Source organism: Silene latifolia, chromosome Y (genome assembly GCF_048544455.1).
Source record: "Silene latifolia isolate original U9 population chromosome Y, ASM4854445v1, whole genome shotgun sequence".
Taxonomy (NCBI): Eukaryota; Viridiplantae; Streptophyta; class Magnoliopsida; order Caryophyllales; family Caryophyllaceae; genus Silene; species Silene latifolia.
This window is the reverse complement of record NC_133538.1, coordinates 290,275,884-290,298,097: the sequence shown is the minus strand read 5'-3', so window position 1 is coordinate 290,298,097 and position 22,214 is coordinate 290,275,884. Positions and strand designations below refer to the sequence as shown.

The following is a 22,214-nucleotide window of genomic DNA, read 5'->3' as shown; positions in this document are numbered from 1 at the left end:
GAGTTAGTCAAGCAGCTGTAGTTGTGCCGCCACATCCACCCTATCAATGGCCGCCGCAATAAGATCCTCCTGATATACGGAAAGAAGAGATTGCGGAGGTGAAATCTTTGTTGGAAATACTTGCATCCAAAAGGCAAGAGAGTGATAGACGTATGGAAGCTCAATTCATTGCGCTGGAGTCATAAATAGCTCAGCTAGCTGCTGAGTCGGATAGTAGGCAACCAGAAGAGGTGTACTTTACTGAGAGTGGTTTTCCCCATGAAGAAACCGTGTTGCTCAATGCTGAGGATGATTTTTATGACTCGGATGACGAATTTCTATCATATTTCACTGCTTACACGAGGATTTCAGTGCTGTACAGGAAGAATCACTCGATCGAGTGACTTATATTAGTCGATTGAGTGAATTTCCAGAAAAGCTGTTCGATCGAGTGGTTCAAAGCACTCGATCGAGTGAAAATCAGGAGGGAAGTCCTCGATTGAGTAATAATTCTGCTCGATCGAGTGTGTTGGCCAGCGAGAGCAATGATTTGTTGCTTGGGTTCGTTTTAGACGACAATTTTGATGATGATGATGGATACGGTGAGTCGCCCCTATTCAAGGCCGAGTTGGATGCACTTGAGGCTGCGATTTACGGGACGAAATCCACTGAGAAAGGTGACGAAAGGACAGCTGAGTCGGTAATTGCTCCTAGCATGGAAGAGGTAATAAATTCCTTTATCTATGATTCCATCGTTGAGAGCAACCAACTCGAGGTAGTAAACGATAATTCTATTATTGTTTGTTTGAATAGTATAATGCCTCATTTCACTCATGCTTCGTATGTCAATAATATACCCTCTCACATGTGGACGCGTAATTTAACAATTTTTCGCCGTCCTTATCATTTCAATTTCGTTAATCTAAAACGGAGCCCTAATTTATTGTCAATTGCTCCTGCGCTCCTTTATTATGTGGATAAATTTAGGAGCTCACATAGGAAATTTGTTAGGCTTAAAGGGTTGTACAATTTTATTTCCTATTTCTTTATTCCACTGTGGTGCTACTTACATTTCTGTGTAGCACATGCGCAGATTTATGATTTAATGCTGCGCGCTTTGAGCTGTCTTGATTATGACTGTTTAGAGAGGCTCGAAGAAAAAGAAGGTCGAGCTGGGACGTGAATGAAGCTAGCACTACCCGGGAGGCAACGCAGAGTTTTTATTTTGCATTTTTATTTCATTTCAGTTGTAATAAATGGTTTTCATACCATAAACCTATATCAGTAGGCTTGTTTTGTTAGTTTGCGGGCTTTTTTTATAGCGTTTAGCAGGAACACACTGAGGATCACTCGATCGAGTACTTTTTGTACTCGATCGAGCACTTTTGCTGATAAATCCTCTTGATCGAGCAGTTGTTCTACTCGATCGAGCACTTGCAATGAGAGAACTACTCGATCGACCTAATTTCCTTTCGATCGAGCAGTTTTGGATGCCCAACCCACTCGATCGACCACTGTTCGAGTGCCATCGAGTGTTTTTGACTTAGATTAGCTTCCTGTGACGGTATTCCGGGCCTTTAGCAACCTCCCATGTTCATAGCTGGTTTGGGGAGGTCCCTCTTTCACGTATCTTGTAAGCTTTCTGTATTTATTCTCTTCTTCCTTTAGTTTGCATTTCCTTTCCATGTTTTGGTACAATGAGGGCATTGCACGGTTTGGTTTGGGGAGGTTATGCATCCATATCTGTGTCTGGATGTTGTTTTATTGCATTTCTGTTGTCACGTTTAATTTTTGTATGCATCGTTGTTTATTTTCATATAAAATTCAAAAATCTCATAAAAATTGAAAAATTGTTAAAAATTCAAAAAAAAATTTCACGTTTATTTAGCATATAGGTTGAGTCGGAACGGTAGATTTCAATGATGATAGTGCACTATAATTTGTCTTTCTGCTTAAGCCTTGCAGTAAACTATTATTCTTTTTAGCTTTGTCTTTTGCATATCTACGAGTTAATGTTTAAATTTAGCTGAACGAATAGACTTGACCTGAAATTTTGGCAACCTACTTATATATTTCTAAGGATTTAGAGCCTTATAAACTGGTGTCATTTGTGACCGGTTTCATGTAGGATTGTGAGTAGTTACTCCTTACATAACATGTTCATCAATTTGCACGTATATGAAATTCAATTGCTTTTTGCCTACATACATTAAGGTTAGTGGTTGGTGTCACATGCAAGGAGGTGCTTACAATTTCCCTTTCTTTCATTCTTACCCATTTAACTCCACATTAGCCAAATTTTCCTGTTGACCCTTAACTACATTCTAAATTTAGCCTGCCTTATCAAGCTAGTTAGTGTATGTTTTTTGCGGTATATTTTTCATTGTGCCAAGTTTGGCTTGTATTTGATGATTCGGAGTTGGTAATCTATGAAGAAAGGGAGGATGATGAAAAAAAACGTGAAAAAGAAAAAAAAGACATGAAAAAAAAAAGAATTTGAAAAAGGAATTCGGAAAAAGAAAAGAAAAGAAGAAACCGAAAAAAATAGAAAGAAAAGATTTCGAAAAAAAGATGTTGTTTGATGAGACAGTTTCACTCCTATGCTTTATCTATATCATTTGAGGAGTATTTTCAGTTTGGTTTGGTGAGTTCTGTGTCAAATGAAGGGTACTATGCTTAATTCATAATTGAGTGAGAATGGATGTTGTCATTTGGTTTTGTTTAGGTACTAGCTTGATCACCTATACCCACACATTCCCATAAATGTTTTGCCTTTTCTTACCCATTGCCTCACTTTACCATATTTTTGTAAGCCCTCGGCTGTGACAGGGCCTTGTTTGGTTGGAATGTGTGTACGGTAGCTAGAATTGTCTATTATATTAGTTGCATGCATGTTTATGTGGGTCGTAGTCTAAGTGAGCGACTATTTTTCTTTCTCTCTTATATATATATGTTCACCCTTTGCTTCATGAGAGAAGAGTGACCCGTGAGAGTCCATTATTAAAGATCTTGCAAGGTCGACGGTTCAGCTTTATTATAAACAACTTACAACTCGTTTGCATTTGACTGTTTGTGATGCGTGTCATTTATATGATGTTTTACATCCCATTTTACACGCATTTCAGAGCTCATTCATGTAGTTCATGCTACATTTCTCCCTATTTTCGTCTACTTCCATATTTTTGTACATTATTGCAGAAATGTGAAGAATCCAACGAAATCGAGCTAAATCCGTCCCCGAGTATCCTGCATTGCATTTGACGTAAGTATTTGCTTAAGGAACGAGCTTGGTGTGCAATCCAAGGCCCAAAAGACAAATCCACGAGATTATAGAAGTCAAGTAGCAGCTAAAGCAGTCGATCGACCACTACCTTCAGTCGATCGACCAACCATCGGGTTCCAAAGGCTATCAGACATCGCTATTCAGTCGATCGACCGGTCACTTCAGTCGATCGACCAAGACGCTATTCCAGACGAGAATTAAAAGATCGAGATTTATCAAGCCCATAAGTTATTAGGTTTAGGAATTATGTTACGTATACTTTCTATATAACGTAATCTAGTTTGACAGATACAATCATTAAGAAATTTACCAAGTTTTACATACAGTTCTTTAGAATAATTAGGGTTGGAGATTACTTTCGGTATTGAATACAATTCACTTTGCCATTCGGATTTGTTCTTTTCCTTCACAATTCACACGGTACTCTCTGGTTTTATTCTGTTATTTTATTTTCGTTCATAGTTGTTGAATTGCTAGATCAGTTCCCAAGCCGAATTGCCATCTTTTGTTAATTGTTTATTTTACCGTTTCAAGCATAAATTCTTCTGTCTATCTTATTAGTTTTATTGTTGTTATCGCCCTTAGCATGAGTAGCTAAATAGTTTGTGCTAGGATGTAGGGGAATTATAGTGTAGGCGGCAATATAATGAACACGGCCTAAATCGCGTGTCAGTCGATCGACTGCCATACCTGGTCGATCGACTGACCACGTGAGGTTTTATTTTCGTTTTAATTGTTTTAATTATTTATTCGACGAATCGAGTGCACACGACTAGTTGAATGCTTAATATATGAGTGACCCATTAGATCGAGAGAAAGGGACAGTTGTTAGATCACCAATTAAAATGACTAAACTATGCTGAGATCGAAAGATAGGTAAAGTTTAGACCGTAGTCACTTTTCAGGACGAAAGTTAGTATTGGTGATATTAGGGACCTATAGCGAGATCGAAAGATGCTATTTGTTAAGAGTGGACCGAGAGGACCTCTTTATTTCCCGCCTCATGTGTTTGATTTAGACCTGTTTAGTATGCTGCCGCCGAAACTATAACGAACCGACCATCCTAGTACCTCTTTTTATACTTGATTTCATATATTTCATTAGCTTACATTTCTTTTTATCGCTATCGAGTTGTAGGCCAAATCCAATCAACCCCCACTTTATTGTTACCTTAGACCGAATTTAAACAACTAGAAATTACGTCTGCCTCTCTGTGGTTCGACCCGACTGCCGCTAGCTATAGTTGTAGTTGGAGATTATAAATTTATTTTTGACACCTCACGACGGGTATCAAATTTTGGCGCCGTTTCCGGGGAGGCAATTGTTCTAATTTTTAGTTGTTTTTATTTAGTCTTTCTGTAGTTTAAGGGACTTCCGTTCCTTAAACTTTTCTTATATTCTTTTTGTAGTTTCTTCTTATGCGCAGGTCATAGGGTGGTGAACTAATACCATTCAATCCTGAGATCGAGAAATCCTTGCGCGAGTTGAGACGATCACAAAGGGTATTATCGACAGAGGAAGAGCTGAGTACTCTGTCAAGCTACTACGAGAACGTTCTGTTCGAAGAAGATCCACCTACATCTCCTGATGTGAATACGAATCATCTTGATGAAATAATTCTCGAAACAAGCGACCAAGACAACCCGAGTCACCAAGCGTGGATCGGTTCGAATAATAGTCGAGAAAAGTGCATGATCACCCGCCAATGGGACGGATAGAACCGTGTGGAGAACCGTGTGGAGCAAGGAGAACCGTGTGGAGCAAGGTCTAACCTCGAAAATGGGCTAGTCCAAAGGCATTGAATAAAGCTCACCTAGTTTTTGTCATAGCCTAGTTTTTACAAAGGTCTTACCTAGTTTTTGGTTTAGTCTTACCTAGTTCTTCCACATAGCCTAGAACTCACCACAAAGCATTAAAGGCTAGCCTTGGGCACCAAGGATTTCGGCCTATATAAGGCTTGTAGTCCTCATTTGTTTATGATCCAATTTTGAAGTAAAAACTTGAGAGTATTCTCTAAAACTTGTCTTGTCTTCTTGTGTTGTTACACAAGTAGTTTGGCTTAAGAGGTCGAAACGCGATTTCGCACCTTGCTTGAACGAGGGACGTGATCCTAAGTTTAAGTCGGATTGTTTGACGAGTATCAAACAATTCACCCATTGGCGTAGCTATAGGTCTAGCTACGACAAATATCCCATTGTTTTCGAGGTCTTCATTGATCTTGAAACAAATATCCCCTTTATTTCAAAACACAAAAACAACCCTACAAAAATGTCTTCCGCTTCCGCCAAAATTCACATCATCTCCTGCTTCAATTTCTTCAGCTGAGACAGTCACTTCTCCAGAAATTCCAGTCATGGCTGAAGAAGCAACCATTGCTAGTCACTCATAGCCGACAGCTGCGAATCTCTACAAAGGATTCGAACTACCTGGGGAGGCGAGAAAATTCGAGCCAAATCCTTCCTATATTAACCTGGTTGAGAGAAACCAGTTCGGGGGAGCTGCAAATGAAGATGCAGCCAAGCATATGGAGATTTTTATTGATTATTGATGCTCTATACCCCCGCCGACCGGTGTGACCCAAGACCAAATCAAAGAGACCATGTTCATTTTCTCCCTTCGTGATGCTGCAAGAGAGTGGTATAGAGATCTGGATCGAGCCACTCATGGGATCACCGACTGGAATTCCTTAGCCCTGACATTCTACAACAAGTACTTCTCTACCTCGAAGACTAATGCCATTAGAGCTCAGATCACGAGCTTTAAACAGGGGCCTGATGAGAACTTTCATGAAGCATGGGTCCGTTTCAAGAAACTGGTGCGAACCATACCGCACCATGGGTTCGAAAAATGGAGTCTTTGCAACCAGTTCTATAATGGGCTGTATGACGATCAGAGGGCTATTTTGGATGCTGCAGCCAATGGCCGATTTGCTGAGAACATGGGAGAGACTAAGGGAAGGAAGATCATAGATGATTTGGCCACTCATAAGGCTGAATATGGGAATTCGAGAGGAAACTAGAGGAGAGCTGCTGAATCTTCCTCTGTTGCTGCACTAGAAGCTCTCACTGCAAGGTTTGACAAATATGAGTTGGGAGGAGCTTCTAAAGGAGGGATGTACCATGTTAACGCTGTTTCAGACGGTCCTTTCGTCTCAGAGAAGATGTGGAGCCGAGGGGCATGTCTCGGAGAATTGTTCTGTCCCCTTTGAGTCTTGTCTTTTCCTTTCAACACTATAGGCAGACAAACACGTACTATGAGCCGAATGTCCACCCCAACTTGAGGTGGAGTAGCCAGAATGTCCTGAATCCGACTCAACCTCCACAACAGCAGCAGCAGCAAACATATATGCCTCCACACAAACAACCATATCAAAAACCACCCTATGTGCCGCAGCAGCAACAATCCCAAAATTTCGAGTTCACCGAGTTGAAGAACTTATTGCTGAAAGAGTCCCAAGCTAGAGAGGTCGGGATGAAGATGCTAGAGAGCCAAATTGCTCAATTGGCTAGCAAGAGTACCACTCGAGCTCCGGGACACTTACCGACTCAAACTGACCAGAAAGAGACCCTAAATGCCATAACTTTGAGGAGTGGGTCCACCCCAGGGGGGCCTGCTATGGTCGAGGATGATGCTGCAAAAGATGAGGCAAAACCGAGTCAAAACAAAGCTGGAACGAGCAGAGGAAAGAAAAAGGCGTCTACCAGGTATATCAGTCGATCGACTGACATACCTGGTCGATCGACTGAAGTGCGAGTTACAGAAGCTTCTGGTCCTGTTCAACTCAGTCGATCGACTGACATCACTGGTCTATCGACTGAGATCGCTGCTGATAGTGAGATTTTTCGTCCTCCGATGCCCGACAACTTGAGGGATCATTTGTTTCGTGGCACGACAGTCCCGAAAATATTGGGGAAAGACCCGAGTGCTGATGGGTCAGTCCCGGCTCCGAAGTACGACCCGATGTCGAGCAATGGTTCACATTTGAGACGGTCTGAAGAGGGTTCAAGCTTCAACAAGGAGAAAGTAGTGGACTTCCAGCCTAAGTCCACGGATACCGGCATGCGCAATTTAGAGGAGAGGGCTAAGCTACTTCTTACAGCCCCATATCTGGAAAGACTAGTGCCGACGAAGGAACAGGTATCTTTCAATAAATTTGAAAAAGTTATTCGTAGCTGGAATGTACAAGTGCCTTTCCTTGAGTTAGTTAATCAAGTGCCTTCCTATACTAAGGGGGTGTTTGGTTCAAACATTAGGTATGGAATGGAATGGATTCTAACTCCAAGGAGGTATGGAGTTAGAACCCCATACTTGTTTAAAGTTGTTTGGTTCAATCCGGGAATGTGAATAATAATGTGTGGGATGGAATGGAGTTGGAACCTTGGGGAGAAAGATGGGTATGGGATTCCAAGGGGTTGGAATGGAGTTAGAATCCATCAGGTATCTAACTCCATTCCAAAATGCTCCAACCAAACATTGGAATGGCTTGAATCCATTCCATTCCATTCCAAAAGCTCCAACCAAACACCCCCTAAATTCATGAAACAACTCTTATCTAAGAAAAAGTCACTTGAAAATGTGCATACCGTCGCATTAACCAAAGAGTCATGCTCTTATTTGTCTCACACTGCACCCCATAAGCTAGAGGACCCGGGTAGCTTTTCTGTTCCTTGTAATATAGGTAACTTCTCTATTGAGAAGGCATTGTGTGACCTAGGAGCTAGCATTAGCGTCATGCCCTTGAGTCTTGCTAGGAAGCTCAAATTAACAAGGTTCGCAGTGACAGACATGACAGTACAGATGGCTGACCAATCTGCGGTCCAGCCAATAGGAATCTTAGAAGACATCCCCGTGCAAATAGGGAAGTTTTTCTTCCCCGTCGACTTCGTTGTACTTGACATGCCTGAGGATGCCCATATTCCCATTATTTTGGGTAGGCCATTTCTGCACACTGCTGGTGCAGTCATAGATGTCGGTCTAGGAACCTTGACCTTCAAAGTGGGCAAGCATTCTATTGTCTTTGCCCAAATAGGCTAAGAAAAAGGACCCCATGTGGCCTGTGACTTGTAATACGGTTTCTGACAAGAAATCGTACTTTGTGCTTCCTGATATGCCTATCTCTATTCCTGTTGTAACCCCTCCGCCCCATATTGGGAGCAAATTGGAGGAAGATTTGTCTATTTCTGATACTGCAGGAGCTGGTTTGGGGAAGGAAGAGCTGCAAGTCACCCTAGCTGCGAAGAAGCCATTCATTTCACGAGGAGGTCTTGGTTGCCTTATGATGCGTGTCTTTTATATGATGTTTTACATCCCATTTTACACGCATTTCAGAGCTCATTCATGTAGTTTATGCTACATTTCTCCCTATTTCCGTCTACTTCCGTATTTTTGTACATTATTGCAGAAATGTGAAGAATCCAGCGGAAACCGAGCTAAATCCGTCCCCGAGTATCCTGCATTGCATATGACGTGAAGTATTCACCCGAGGAACGAGCTTGGTGCGCAATTCAAGGCCCAAAAGACAAGTCCACGAGATTATAAAAGTGAAGTAGCAGCTCAAGCAGTCGATCGACCAATACCTTCAGTCGATCGACCAACCATCGGGTACGAAGCTATCAGACATCGCTAAGCGATCGATCGACCGGCCACTTCAATCGATCGACCAAATCGCTATTCCAGACGAGAATTAAAAGATCGAGATTTATCAAGCCCACTAGTTACTAGGTTTAGGAATTATGTTACGTATACTCTCTTTATAACGTAACCTAATTCATTCAGTTTATTATCAAGCTTTATTCAGTAGTTTTACATTAAGTTTCACATACAGTTCTTTATAATTAATTAGGGTTTGGGATTATTGTTGAGCATTGGATCTTTGGTTCTTATTAAGCTTTCCTCTGCAAATTTGGTATTCATCTGCCCTAATTTCAGTTTATTGCTTTATTTCATCATTAGTGTAGAATTGATAGTTAGATTCCCGCAACCAATTTTATCGTTTATGTTAATTGTTTACTTTATCGTTTCAAGCATGAATTCAGTAATTCTTATCGTTAATGTTATTGTTTTTACCCTTAGCATGAGTAGCTAATTTATTCGTGCTAGGATGTAGGCGAATTATAGCGTAGGCGGCAAAGTACTGAACACGGCCTGATTCGCATGTCAGTCGATCGACTGACATTCTTGGTCGATCGACTGACCTCGTGGGGTTTTATTCTCGTTTTAATTGTTTTAATGTTGTATTTAACGAATCGAATGCATGCGACCAGATAGATACCTAATTTGTGACTGACCCATTGGATCGAAAGATAGGGGAAGTTGTTAGACCGTCAATTAAATCGACTAGACTGTGCTGAGATCGAAAGATAGGTATAGTTTAGACCGTTAGTCACTTTTCAGAACGAAAGTTAGTATTAGTAATATTAGGGACCTTTAGCGAGATCAAAAGATGATATCTGTTAAGAGTGGACCGAGAGGACCTCTTGTTTCCCGCCTCACTTGTGTTCGATTTAGACCTGTTTAGTATGCTGCCGCCGAAGGTTTAATGAACCGACCATCCTAGTACCCCTTCTTTATCTGTTTAATCCCTCTTTCTAGTTTATTATTTACTCTTAGCTGTAGACCAATTCAAATCAAACCCCCCCCCCCCCCCCCACTTTACCGTTACCTTAGACTAGAATTAGACAACTAGAATTTACATCTGCCTCTCTGTGGTTCGACCCGACTGCCGCTTGCTATAGTTGTAGTTGGAAATTATAAATCTTATTTTTGACACCTCACGACGGGTATCAAATTTTGGCGCCGTTGCCGGGGAGGAAATAGTTCTAATTTTTAGTTGTCTTAATTTTAGTCTTTCTTAGTTTAAGGGACATCCGTTCCTTAAACTTTTCTTATATTCTTTTTGTAGTTTCTTCTTATGTGCAGGTCACAGGGTGGTGAACTAGTACCATTTGATCCTGAGATAGAGAAATCTTTGCGCGAGTTGAGACGAACACAAAGGGTATTACCGACAGAGGAAGAGCTGAGTACTCTGTCAAGCTATTACGAGAACGAGCTGTTCGAAGAAGACCCACATTCTTCACTCGTTTCCACTTCTTCAGCCGAGACAGTTACTTCTCCAGAAATTCCAATCATGGCCGAGGAAGCGAGTATAGCTAGTCATTCTGAGCCGACAGCTGAAAATTTATATAAGGGGTTAGAATTACCAGGAGATGCCAGGAAGTTCGAACCAAAGCCTTCATACATTAACAAGTTTGAGAGAAACCAGTTCGGGGGAGCTACAAATGAAGATGCAGCTAAGCATATGGAGACCTTTATTGACTACTGTTGTTCCATACCCCCACCAGCCGGCGTGACCCAAGACCAGATCAAGGAGACCATGTTTATCTTCTCCCTTCGTGATGCTGCAAGGGAGTGGTATAGAGATCTGGACCGAGCCATTCATGGGATCACTGACTGGAATTCCTTGGCATTAGCATTCTACAAGAAGTACTTTTCTGCTTCTAAGACGATCGCTATTAGAGCCCAAATCACAAGTTTCAAACAAGGGCCGGATGAGAACTTCCACGAGGCATGGGTCCGATTTAAGAAGCTGGTGCGAACCATACCGCACCATGGGTTCGAAAAATGGAGCTTGTGCAATCATTTCTATAATGGGTTGTACGACGATCAGAGGGCCATTTTGGATGCTGCAGCCAATGGCCGGTTTGCTGAAAATTTGGGAGCAACCAAGGGGTGGAAGATCATTGACGATCTAGCTACCCACAAGGCTGAGTATGGGAATTCCAGAGGGAACCAGAGGAGAGCTGCTGAATCTTCCTCTGTTGCTGCACTTGAAGCTCTCACTGCGAGATTTGACAAATATGAATTGGGAGGAGCTTCTAAAGGTGGGATGTACCAGTTAAATGATGTGTCAGATGGTCCTTTCGTCTGTGAAAGGTGTGGAGCTGAGGGACACGTTTCGAAGAACTGCCCTAGTCCCTTTGAGTCTTGCTGCCTTTTAACACTATAGGCAGACAAACACCTACTATGAGTCGAATGCCCACCCAAACTTGAGTTGGAGGAGCCAAAATGTCCTAAATCCAACTCAAGCTCCGCCGCAGCAGCAACCCTATGTGCCCCCTCATCAAAAGCAACAACAATATCAGAAACCTCCTTATGTGCCGCAGCAGCAACAATCGCAGAATTCTGAATTTTCCGAGCTTAAGAACTTGTTGCTAAAGGAGTCCCAAGCAAGAGAGGCCGGGATGAAGTTGCTAGAAAGCCAAATTGCTCAATTGGCTAGCAAAAGTAACACTCGAGCTCCGGGACACTTGCCAACTCAAACCGACCAAAAGGAGACCTTAAATGCCATCACTTTAAGGAGTGGGTCCACCCTTGAGGGTTCTGCCATGGTCGAGGACGCAGTTGAAAAAGATGAGCCGAAAACAAGTCAAAAGAAAGCTTCAACGAATAAATAAAAAAAACAGGCGTCTACCAGGTATATCGAACGATCGATCGATACACCCTTCGATCGACTGATACACGGGTTACATGAGCTTCTGGAACTGTGCACCCCGGTCGATCGACTGAGGAGAGTGTTCGATCAACCAAGATCACTGCTGATAGCGAGATTGTTCGTCCTCCGTTGCCCGATAACTTGAGGGACTATTTGTTTCGGGGCACGACAACTCCGAAAGTGTTAGGACCAGACCCGGGTGCTGATGGGTCCGTCCCAATTCCGAAGTTCGATCCGATGACGGTTAATGGCTCCCATTTGAGATGGTCTGAGGAGGATTCAAGCTTCAACAAGGAGAAAGCAGTGGACTTCCAGCCTAAGTCCACGGATGCCGGCATGCGCAACTTAGAGGAGAGGGCTAAGGTACTTCTTACAGCCCCATATCCGGAGAGACTAGTGCCGACAAAGGAACAAGTATCTTTCAGTAAGTTTCAGAAAGTTATTTGTAGCTTGAATGTTCAGGTACCCTTCCTTGAGTTAGTTAATCAAGTGCCTGCATACACTAAATTCATGAAACAACTCCTGTCTAAGAAAAAGTCACTTGAACATGTTCATACTGTCGCTTTAACTAAAAAGTCTTGCTCTTACCTGTCTCACACTGCACCCCATAAGTTAGAGGACCCGGGCAGCTTTTCTGTTCCATGCAATATAGGTGCCTTCTCCATTGAGAAGGCAATATGTGACCTAGGAGCTAGTATAAGCGTCATGCCTTTGAGTCTAGCTAGGAAGCTCAAGTTAACTAGGTTCACAGTGGCAGATATGACAGTTCAGATGGCCGATCGCTCTGCGGTCCAACCCATAGGAGTCCTAGAGGACATCCCTGTCCAAATAGGAAAGTTTTTCTTCCCTGTTGACTTTGTTGTCCTTGACATGCCTGAGGATGCTCATATTCCCATTATTTTGGGTAGGCCATTTCTGCACACTGCTGGTGCAGTCATAGATGTCGGTCTAGGTACCTTGACTTTCAAAGTAGGCAAGCATTCTATTGTCTTTGCCCAACCGGCTAAGAAAAAGGACCCCATGTGGCCTGTGACTTGTAATACGGTTTCTGAAAAGAAATCATACTTTATGCTTCCTGAATTGCTTGTCTCTATTACTACTCCCGTGCTAACCCCTCCGCCCCAGATTGGGAGCAAAAAGGAGGAAGAATTTGTTGTTTTAGATGTTGCAGGAGCTGGTTTGGGGAAGGAAGTGCTGCAAGTTGTTCCTGCTGTAAAGAAGCCGATCATTTAAAGAGGAGGTCTTGGTTGCCTGAGCTATGGAATTGATGAGGTAGTTGATGACGAGCCGGTCAAAGCCAGAGAGTCTGATTTGGATTCTGACAAGCCCGAAGAGATCCTTGACTGGGGAGATGATGAGAGTGTTGATCCGTTGAGCCATACGGACGTGGAGGCTAAGAAGGGTGCAGCTGCTAAGATAAGCAACGTTGAGGCTACCTCTAGTAGCCAGAAGCCGACGAAGTGGGCCATACCGTGGTCTTTCTTGATCAACTATTAGTTGATCGAGCTCTTTATAAACTTCAATTTATTTGCTTTTGTTAAGACAATTTTTATTGCTTTTGTGTGCGCGAAAACTTCGCATTTTATTTTGTTTGTTTAGGATTTTTAAGTACTTTAGACTTTATTCTGGGTTTTGCGCAATTTCGGGCGCGTATTATTGTGCATTTGCAGGTTTTTAGACCTCATTTGCTCAAGTTATTGAGCAAATACGAAGAAATAAGGAGTACAGCAGTATTCTCAGTCGATCGACTGACTTCATTGGTCGATCGACTGAGTTGCACTTTCCAGGAACTTCTGTTCCTGTTCATCTGGTCGATCGACTGCCCCCTTTTGTCGATCGACCAAAGACGCTGCTGTACCTGTTCACGACCTCTCCCCTGCTGTGTTTGGTCGATATGCGGACTTAAGGGAGTTTTCTACTCCACTTTACTTTCCGTCAAATTATTTATTTCTTCTGATTTTCTCAATCGTGCACAATTTTCCCGCTTCAAAATTGTTTTCTCGGTTTTATGCGTGGTTTTGCTTGTCTTTCTGGTACCTATTAGTAGCACTGCTGGCTACTGAAACCTCCTAGCTCACGCTGGTTTGGGGAGGTTTCCTTTGATGCGCTTAAAGTCTTGTAAGTTCCCGATTTTCACTTCATGTCTTATTTATTTCATTTTCCCGCAAATTCCCATTTCTCTTTTCTTCATTACATGATTTTGAACAATGGGGACATTGTGCGATTTGGTTTGGGGAAGGGTTTTGCGTCGCATATCATTTGCTTGCATTCACGTTTACATTCTGTCTTGCATTGTTCATTTCATTTTATATAAAGCAAAAACATCAAAAAAATTGAAAAATTTAAAAAAATTCCATAAAATGCACGTTTATTTTAGCATATAGGTCGAGTCGGAACGGTAGTATTTCAAGGATGATATTGCATTTTGCACCTGTTTTGTCTAAGCCTTGCTAATTGACATGTTATTAGTAGAATCGTAAATGCATATCTACGAGTTTTCGTTAACTATTTGCTGGACTTGAGACTTGACTTTGAAAATTGGCAAACTACATCATATTTCTGAGATTTAGAACCTATAACTGGTGACATCTATGACCAGTTTATCTAGGATGTGAGTAGTACTCCTTATGAGACATGTCAAATCAATTTGCATAAATATGAACTTAATCTGCTTAATACCTGTATGCATTCGGTTTGTGGTTAGTTGACACATGTGGTAGAGGTTTCCCTTTTTTCATTTTACCCATAAGCTCCACACTGCCAAAAATATCCTTTTTGTCCCATTTACTACATCCTACATTTAGCCTGCCCTTGTCAAGCTAGTAGTTTAGTTGTTGGGATTGTCACTTCGTTTTTGGTAGCCAATTGCTCTTATTTGAGATTTTGTTGGGAAGATAAAATGGGAAGAAAGGAAAGAAAAAGAACTGAAAAAGTTGGAAAAAAAAAAGAGAAAAGAAAAAATGATTCAAAAAAAGGAGAAAAAGAGGTTCTGTACTGTTGAAGCGGTCGATCGACTGGCATAATAGGTCGATCGACTGAGGTTCGAGAGAAAGAAAAGAAATCCATTTCGCATAATTCAAGCTTTATCTTATGGCGATTTTTGCTCCCATGTATTATTCATATCTTATGGGGAGTTAGTTGATTACTTTTATACCTGGAAATTGTGAGAATTGTGCTTGCTATTGCACCGTTTCATTTGATTATGAGCAAGAAGAAGGATGTTGCCATATGGTTCCGTTTGGGTACTAGCTTGATCACCTGTACCTCCACTTTTCCATATATGTTTTGCCTCTTCTTACCCATACCTCACATATCCCATATATACCTCGGCATTTGTCATGGTCTTTTGTTGGTTGGAATGCGTATGTACGGTTGTAGAGATTGTTTTCATATTATACTGCAAGCATGTTCTTATAGGTCGTAGTTAGGTGAGTGTCACTACAAATGAATTCTTTCTATCTTTACATTATTCACCTGTGCTTATTTGAGTGATATGAGCGACCCGTGAGAGTCCAATTTGATAAGTCTCTTTGGTTGACGGTTAAGTGGTTTTTGACGACTCCATAACTCGTTTGCATGATTCGCATTACTAATTGATTGTTAGTTATTGCATTAAATTGGTTTAGGTTTTACATGTTGTAATTCGCTCTGAGATTGAACTCGTTCCATTAGGTTTTAGGATCTAGTCTAGTTCTTGCTTGGGGACAAGCAAGGGTTTGGTTTGGGGAAGTTTGATGCTTGTCATTTATATGATGTTTTACATCCCATTTTACACGCATTTCAGAGCTCATTCATGTAGTTCATGCTACATTTCTCCCTATTTCCGTTTACTTCCGTATTTTTGTACATTATTGCAGAAATGTGAAGAATCCAGCGGAAATCGAGCTAAATCCGTCCCCGAGTATCCTACATTGCATTTGACGTGAAGTATTTGCTTAAGGAACGAGCTTGGTGCGCAATCCAAGGCCCAAAAGACAAATCCACGAGATTATAGAAGTCAAGTAGCAGCTAAAGCAGTCGATCGACCACTACCTTCAGTCGATCGACCAACCATCGGGTTCCAGAGGCTACTGTACACTGCTATTCAGTCGATCGACCGGTCACTTCAGTCGATCGACCAAGACGCTATTCCAGACGAGAATTAAAAGATCGAGATTTATCAAGCCCATGATTTATTAGGTTTAGGAATTATGTTACGTATACTTTCTATATAACGTAACCTAGTTCGACAGATACAATCATTCAGAAATTTACCAAGTTTTACATACAGTTCTTTAGAATAATTAGGGTTGGAGATTACTTTCGGTATTGAATACAATTCACTTTGCCATTCGGCTTTGTTCTTTTCCTTCGCAATTCACACGGTACTCTCTGGTTTTATTCTGTTATTTTATTTTCGTTCATAGTTGTCGAATTGCTAGATCAGTTCCCAAGCCGAATTGCCATCTTTTGTTAATTGTTTATTTTACCGTTTCAAGCATGAATTCTTCTGTCTATCTTATTAGTTTTATTGCTGTTATCGCCCTTAGCATGAGTAGCTAAATAGTTTGTGCTAGGATGTAGGGGAATTATAGTGTAGGCGGCAATATAATGAACAAGGCCTGAATCGCGTGTCAGTCGATCGACTGCCATACCTGGTCGATCGACTGACCACGTGAGGTTTTATTTTCGTTTTAATTGTATTAATTCTTTATTCGACGAATAGAGTGCACACGACTAGTTAAATGCTTAATATATGACTGACCCATTAGATCGAGAGATAGGGACAGTTGTTAGATCACCAATTAAAATGACTAAACTATGCTGAGATCGAAAGATAGGTAAAGTTTAGACCGTAGTCACTTTTCAGGACGAAAGTTAGCATTAGTGATATTAGGGACCTATAGCGAGATCGAAAGATGCTATTTGTTAAGAGTGGACCGGGAGGACCTCTTTATTTCCCGCCTCATGTGTTTGATTTAGACACATTTTTAGTATCTTTCCGAAAACTATAACGAACCGACCATCCTAGTACCTCTTTTTATACTTGATTTCATATATTTCATTAGCTTACATTTCTTTTACTTCTATTAGTTGTAGACCAAATCCAATCAACCCCCCACTTTATTGTTACCTTAGACCGAATTTAAACAACTAGAAATTACTTCTGCCTCTCTGTGGTTCGACCCGACTACCGCTAGCTTTAGTTGTAGTTGGAGATTATAAATTTATTTTTGACACCTCACGACGGGTATCAGTTTGCTATAAGTGTTAGTTTGCTTGCATTAAATTGGTTTAAGTGGGCATTTGTAGCTAGCTCTGAGTTATCTTTTCCGTTCCATTAGTTTGCATTTAGTTTACTCGAGGACGAGTAAAGGTTTGGTTTGGGGAGATTTGATACGTGCATTTTATATAGTCTTTTTGGTCTATTTATGCACGTATTTCCATGCCATTATCGTAGTTTTATGCTAAGAAATGCCCCGAATTTGCTACTTTGGTTTATTTTGTCTTAATTGCAGGAATGGACCAGAAAGTAGTGAAATCAAGCCTTTTACCGTCCGATTTGCATGCATTTGGAGGAAGAGTAAATTTGGAGCGGAAATATAGCTGTCTTGGGATGCGTGAAGCCATTTCGGGAGCTAAAAGGACAAGTCAAAGCTCCACTAACGAGATTTTGTAGCTGCTGAAGTCAAGATCCACTCGATCGAGTACTTAACTGGTCGATCGAGTGGTTTTAGGTCAAGTAATAAGTCGATCGAGTACTTTAGTTGGTCGATCGACCAGTTTCATATTAGTGTTTAGTCGATCGAGCACTTCTTTTGGTCGATCGAGCGGTTTGAGCCTGAGTTTGCTCGATCGAGAAGTTTAAATCCACTCGATCGAGTGGATTCGTCTACGGGCTTGGGCTTTCTAGTTTATTTCCGTCATTAGGTTAAATAATTCCTATTTTCTTATAAATAGGAAGGGAGGACGTCTTTTGTAAATTCTCTCCTTATCATCTGACACTGTCAGACGTTACCTTTGCTCTAATATATTGTTCCTGCTACTTTGTTCTTCCTTAATTCCGGATTATTTCAGTAACATTTCTCTCCCTTTTTCCTCTTTAATTTAATGTTGATTTCTCTTCCTCTCTTTATTATTTATGTTCTTTATTTAATTATCTCTAGCTAATTCCTTTAATATGTTAGGACTAGGGAAACCGTGGTAGCAATATGTTAGGATCGACATGATTAGATTAGTTTTGCGACAAGAATTGTATTAAGCAATATAATTGTGATTAGGTTGAATGAATGCACGCAGGAGACCAATTAATTAGTTACCCCCGACCTGGATCGAAAGATTGGAAGGGAAGGCTTGCTTAATTATAATAGGTGATACCTAATTAGGGCGGAAGCTAAGTTAGGGAGACCCTAGGGCGATTAGAGACCGAAAGGGTATAATCGTAGGTTTAGGGACCGAAAGGTGACGACCTCGCTCTTCTTATCAATAATTTAATCGACTCAGTTGACCCGATAGTGTAGCTGCCACAGTAGACTGATTCCTAGCATATTTCTTTCTTTTATCTGATTTACCCCTGTATTTCTTCATTATTTCCTCTTGCCTTAATTCTATTAGTTTAGTCAAAACATTTCAAACCCCTAACTTGTGACATTAGACAGACCGAATAGACAAGTAGATAGTAAACCGCCTCCCTGTGGAGATCGACCCTACTTATCGCAAGCTTCTGTTAGTTATATTTAGGTATTTTATTTTTGGTACATAACGATCGTGTCATTTGTATTTCAATTTTTCTCCCTCGTTGAAAATTCAACCCTTCACGAAAAATATATTATCGGTCTGCTGGCATTTTCCTTCATTGTTAAAGATGCGGCAGTGGAGGATGCGGCCGACAAGTCTCTGGAATTTACAAGCAAAATCTATTCTGCTACAGAATTAAATGAGGCGTTTGATGGGGTTGCCGGGAAAAATAAAGGGACTTTAGATCATGGCAAGGTAACATCTGCTGTACTACCAGAGTCAGATCATGTGGAGATTCCTATCCCGGCAATGTACATCCCTCATAGTGATCTTAGCCACCATCCATTCTTACTTCACTCGAGCGAGCCCTTACCGTGCATAAATCATGTCTTTGAGAACCTCGGGTGTTCTATTGACTGTGGGGTACCTGCTCCTGATCAGTTCATGCTACGAGAAGCCTGGCATTCAGTCAGTAGCTCCTTGCGCCAGTGTTTAGCGACAGGAAATATGTTATTGACTATGTGTTTAATCAATCAGATGCGTTTAACCAGTGGTAAGTCAATTATTTATACCATGTTGAAGTTACAGTTTTGTTGACTAAAATTACACTTTTGTCTGTTAAAATAACACTTTTGTCTGTTAAAATTACACTTTTGTCAGTTAAAATTACGCTTTTGTCAGCTAAAATTACACTTTTGTCAGTCAATTATTTTATGCAAGGGGCCCTTATCATTCCTAATTCATTAAATTTGGTTTGCTAATGAAATGTCTTTGTTGTAGGGAAAAATTGGTACACTTTAGTGAGTTTTATTTCATAAGCCGGGAAGACATTGCAACTTTGAATCACGGGGAGCAAATCATGACTAGTATTATTGATGGTTGGTGCTTGCTTCTTAACCACATCATGAAACCTTCGAACATTTCCTGTTGTTTCTTTGGCCTAAGTCACACTGTTCTGGATTACAATTACTCTTTTAATTGTGAAAGCTACATTTAGCATATACCTTCATAATAGTAGTAACCAATTAACTGTAACTTTATGACAAGTCACACTAAAGCTGTTATTTTTTCAAATAAAAGGACCCCGCGCGGTATATTTGAAAGGCCCAAAAGCTTGAAAAAGTGTTGGAACAAAGATGAAGACATTTTTGGTGGCTGTGATAATTAGGCTTAATCCTGTTTTACACCATTTCAGCTTCACACGGGCATGGTATGTACCAAAATAGATTATCTGTAGAATTCTATACGGACTACAATTTCTGATCTAACGCTACATGATGCAGATCTTTCTGCATGTGTTATCTGGCGATGGTGATCATTACAGTTGTGCCTGCATAAAATTTTTAACGGAGCAGATTGACTATCTTGACAACCGAAAATACAATGACCCAATAGAATTACTGCCTTACGGAGGGATTGCACGTATTTTTTTTAGTTTTCAATGTCCAATATTTTAGGACTTCTTTCTTTTGGCTTGGCGGACCATATTCTTAACACCACACTGACGTGTATTCATGTTCAGGCAAACTTAATAAGGAAGTATTTGGTGTCAAAAGGTCTATCTAAGGGCTCAAAGGTTAGCGGGTTTAAGATCGTAAACATTGAGTTCAGTTGGCAAGGCAAAGGACATTCGAGAAATGGCTATGGTGTTTACATGATGCTACATATGGTGTTTTTCCGTGGGAAGCCTATTCAATGTGACCTCGACAAAGAGGAGGCTATGAACCTGTACCGTGCTGAGATTGTTGCGACCCTCGTCCTCTGTGACATTAATAGTTAAAGACGAGATATCTTGCATCAGATTGAGAATTTCAAAGAGGTAGCTGGGCATCCATTGACGAGGAAGTTGAATGTTGTTAAGAGAAAAACAGATGGTGACATAGGGCCAGGCCCCGCAAAACGTGCCCGCGCTCTTGATTCTGAAGAGCCCGCGATGAAGGCGACACTTGTTACCATGCACACTCCGTCTGGTAAAGCCCTCTCCTCTGTTAAGAGCCACCCTCGTGGAAAGGGGGATGGTTTGGACTGCTCGCTCGACTGCGGTAGAGGTGGTTACAGTATACATGTTGTGTCGAAGCTGCTCCGGAACAACCAAGCGTTAATCAAGGATATTAAACAACGGAGAAAGCACGTTGCTGACTATTGCTTGTTAGATGACCACAATTTTGAGGAACAGTCAGTTGTTCTGAATTAATAATACTCTGAATCATGTTATTTTCACATTGGGTGTATTTTGATTAAAGAGTGCTTTAATATTATGAGTGCAGCGAGCAACTGGTTTGGTACAATCGACACGCAATGCTTCGGAGAGCTGACATTATGTCCCTGGTCCCTGAAAATCATATGTCGTTGAATGTCATTGAATGTTGGTCGATATTGATGAACCATTTGGAAAAGGATGAATATGGAGATCATGCAAGGATGTCATTTTTCGGTATACGTCACATGGTACCCCCCTTAACCATTGCATAATAGCTTCATTATACTAGATGGAAATTAATGTGACATGTTGGTACTGATATCCACTACTATTACAGCTTTGTTGGTTAAAGTTATAGTTTTATTTGTTACAGTTACACTTTGTTAAAGTTTCACTTTAGTTATTTAGAATTACACTTTAGTGATTTAGAGTTACACTTAGTGGATATAAAGTTATTATTTTTCTACTTGCCTGTTTACAAGTTAACACATTAATCATGTTCACACCTTGCCTTTTTAGGAGCTCCTGTTGGTACTGCTTGGAACGTTTGAGTAGCCAGGCACACAATGCGACAACATTTATGATAAGCTTTACCAACTATGGGACACATTCATCGTGGACAGTGGGAAAACCGTCAACTTGAAAACGGATTTACTCTTTGTCCCATTCTGCTTCAACGACCATTTTTCATGTGTGCGTATCAATCACAAATCACGTTCGATCAACCTGCTTGACCACCAGTGGCATTTTGATTTGCAAAAGTCACTAATGGGGAAGGCGGCGCGTTTAATTGTAAGTTGTCGTCCAATATATTGTTCAAAACAATGTTTTTTAACTAATCAGAATCTGATGTAAATTCGTACATATGTAGGTTAGCGCAGTGAGTGATTATTTGAAATCACGAGATAAAACCAAAGATAACACCAGAGCAAGAGAAATTCCTGATTTTCCTGTCCGTCAGATACCTTTTAGCGGATGCTCACCTACTCACAACAAACAAGAGTCTGAGTTGTTCACCATGATGGCAATGCTATTATATGAGGGTGTTCGTTTTCTGCATGCCGGCCTCGAGAAGAAGAAATCAAGGCGTTATTTGGTGATCCAGCTAATAGCTACCCTTGTTCTAGCAGATATGAACGTCTTACGTGAAGGTGTCCTCGAAAAGGTCAAGGCTTTTGTTAACAACAAAGAAAAATTGTGGAAGGAATTACAACTGAAGCGTAAAATATCCCGTGTCGTTGTAAAAAAATAACAATCCTAAGCTAGTGGATAATGTTTTCTTGTAATATGCCTTGTCTATGTAAACATCTTGTTCATACATGGTATGATTAAGCAGTTTGTTTTTGTTAAACAATGTTAGCAGATCCTTATTAGTTGGTTTCTCATCATTTTGTAAGAAAATGTCACTTTTCAAAATGATATTTATGTAGTTTTTCAGAACTTTGTTATAAGGCTTTACAAGACATAAAGTGTAACTTTAATCATATAAACTGTAATTCTAATCAAATAAAGTGTAATTCTAATCATATAAATTGTAATTAGAT

At 40.7% G+C, this 22,214-nt stretch overlaps 1 non-coding gene across 1 annotated transcript; it reads right to left on the bottom strand.

Moving 5' to 3' along the window:
* Positions 1-5,996: 5,996 nt before the first annotated feature.
* LOC141636349 (small nucleolar RNA R71) lies at positions 5,997-6,103 on the bottom strand. Its single transcript, XR_012540968.1, has one exon. It is a non-coding gene; the product is annotated as a small nucleolar RNA R71 (small nucleolar RNA).
* Between the last annotated feature and the right edge of the window lie 16,111 nt (positions 6,104-22,214).